Source organism: Puntigrus tetrazona, unplaced genomic scaffold (assembly GCF_018831695.1).
Source record: "Puntigrus tetrazona isolate hp1 unplaced genomic scaffold, ASM1883169v1 S000000223, whole genome shotgun sequence".
In the NCBI taxonomy this organism is placed as follows: Eukaryota; Metazoa; Chordata; class Actinopteri; order Cypriniformes; family Cyprinidae; genus Puntigrus; species Puntigrus tetrazona.
In genome coordinates this window covers 912,501-915,000 of record NW_025047891.1, presented here as the reverse complement: position 1 = coordinate 915,000, position 2,500 = coordinate 912,501, and the positions used below count along the sequence as shown (strand labels likewise).

At 33.2% G+C, this 2,500-nt stretch overlaps 1 protein-coding gene across 3 annotated transcripts in view; it reads left to right on the top strand.

The window, feature by feature from the left end:
* mtpn (myotrophin) overlaps positions 1-2,500 on the top strand; it is a 12,357-nt gene that overhangs the window by 9,260 nt on the left and 597 nt on the right. Inside the window, exon 5 of one of the 3 annotated variants that reach the window (XM_043230800.1) lies at positions 1-219. This exon is cut by the window's left edge and continues 128 nt beyond it. The exons of the other annotated variants lie outside the window; for them this stretch is intronic. The gene's annotated coding sequence lies outside the window, so the exon portion shown is untranslated. Of the gene's footprint in view, positions 220-2,500 lie in introns of those variants that run through there. 3 annotated transcript variants of the gene reach the window in all.

Here is a 2,500-nt window from a genome sequence, read left to right as displayed (position 1 = left end):
CAGTGTGTCCTTAAATAAAACCATGCTATTGTGAAATAAATCTAATTGATTGAATTTGCATTTAATTCATGTAAAACACATATTAAAATAAAACATAAAAAAATAAATAATAATCTGTTGATTAACCTTGAACGTTTTTTCTTAAAAGTCTCATTTAGTTTACATTGTAGCAATGATTTTCAGCTTGAAACGGCATTAAAAACAAAAAATAGTTGTGGAGATGGTGTTTTTTGTGTTTTTCTGGCCATCTGTTGATGTGTTTCTGTATTCACCTCCTTCACTTTCCCTCTCTCCGATGCTCACGAGTCATGTGACACGGATAGAAAAGCACTTCCTCTTTTTTTAGTTGTCAGATGCTCTGAACAGGAAGTAACGCTTCCATAACCACCAGCAGAATCATATCATTCATTTTACACTTTAAGAGTAATACGTTTCTTGCAGGACGCTTTCTTCTGAAGTACCTGTAATGAGTCTAATTCAATAATTTTAATTTTTTTATGACGATTCCTAAAATAAAATAAAATCATCCAATAATCCTGAATACCCTATACATGTCGTCATTAAAGCATTTTAATATCTAAGACAAAAAAACCCTGAAACTAGTCAAAAAAACGAATATCCTGTTGAATTTGATTTTGAAGTTTTGGGGTAAAATCTGTCTAAATATGTTTTCAATTTTAGTTTAAATATTAAGAACTAAATAACTAGATAAAATCCCTCCCCAAAATAGTGCTGTCAAATAATTAATCAATTTTAATCACATCCGAACTCAAACTGATTAATTCACGTAATATATACATATAATATACAGACAGTGTGCATTAAAAAATATATCTATACATGTATATGTTTACATTCATATCATTTATATTTATATGTAAATATATTTTATTTACAAACAACATTTTGTTATATATATAAACTGGATACTTTAAAACAATTATTATTTCTTATTTTCAGCTTTAAATAAATGTTTATTCTGTTGATACTCTTGTTCATTTAAATTTAGCTTTTAGAGAAAATGAGCTTTAAATATCTCAATTTCTAGTTAAAATTTGAATAACTCGTGTGGCATCTCTGTCAAGCTTTAATTTAATGCTTAATTTAGTTATTTTATTTTATTTTTTTCTTTCATGTTCTCCCTGAAATCAAACCGCTGTACCTTTAAGACCTCGGCCCGTAAGAGCCAAGAGCTCTGCGATTGGCTAACCTCTTGGCATATTAAATGAGCCGCAGCCCAGTAGGTGTCGACATGCAAATGATATGCAAATAAAGCCAGCTGGTCGTGAAGAGGAAAGTCTGACTCTCCTCAAACTTCACGTGGTTCTGTGTTGAGTTTATTCTGGTGATCTTCTTCCCAGCATGCATCATTCAGCGCAGGGAACAAACAGCAAGCTAAACAGGCGTTTCTAATGCGGTGTGAGATGTGAAACTAAAGAATGAAGCGGCGTGTGTTGGGCAGGGGCCCGCTGGCGAGCGAACGAAGCAATCGATGGCTCTTCAGATGTTTGATGGTCTCTGGTTTGGGCTCTGAACGCTCGCGGCTCTGACCCGCGTGTGAAGACGAATAATTCAGAGCGGATCGATAAACCGCATCGATCCGCCCGGAGGATAATATTTCTGTAAAGGGTGGTGGGCCGCTCGATTACGCCGGAGTTTGAGGGGCCCCTCGGGGCCGGCCCCTGTAGATTATGCATGAGCTGGGCTGTAATGGGCTCTTATTGGTCAGGCGGAAGGCTAATCGGCTGCAAATTGTTCTTTATTTCTTGAATAATGTCGTGTGAAACCTAGCAGAGCTCAGGACTTGATGTTTTAGCGCCCTCCTGACTGAAGTGTGTGTGTTTCTCTCTCTCTCTCGGCCGACACACAGCTTTTACCTCGAGCAGAGCTAACTCATGCTGCGCTTCTTCCCACCGACTGCTCACGAGACATGCGTTACGACTTTCAAGTGCTGATTTCTAGAGGATGAGATTTTAATTAAACAGCTACACTGAAAAATAAAATCATTGTCAATGCTTTTAGTAATGATAACAACAAAACTTGTGTATAATTATTATTATTTTTTTTTTTTTTTTTTAGCAATTCTGCAAACTTGAAGTTTTATTTCCCACGTTATCACAATTGTTACAGGAAGAATCATAAAACAAACAACTTAATAAATATTAGTATTGTAATTTTACAGTTGAGTAACACATTAATACATGTGCAGTTTAAAAATGATATGTGATGATGGTGATGAATATTAAATATTTACATTTAGTGTAGATTTTCTCTAGTGTTAGTAGTGGTAAAAAAGTCATACTGATACACAATATAATCATAATTATGTGCAGCCTTACAGACAAGCTCAGCAATCAGAAAAAAAAAAAAAAAAAAAAAAAAAAAATATATATATATATATATATATATATATATATATATATATATATATATATATATATATATATATATATATATATATAATATATAATATATATATATATATATATATATATATATA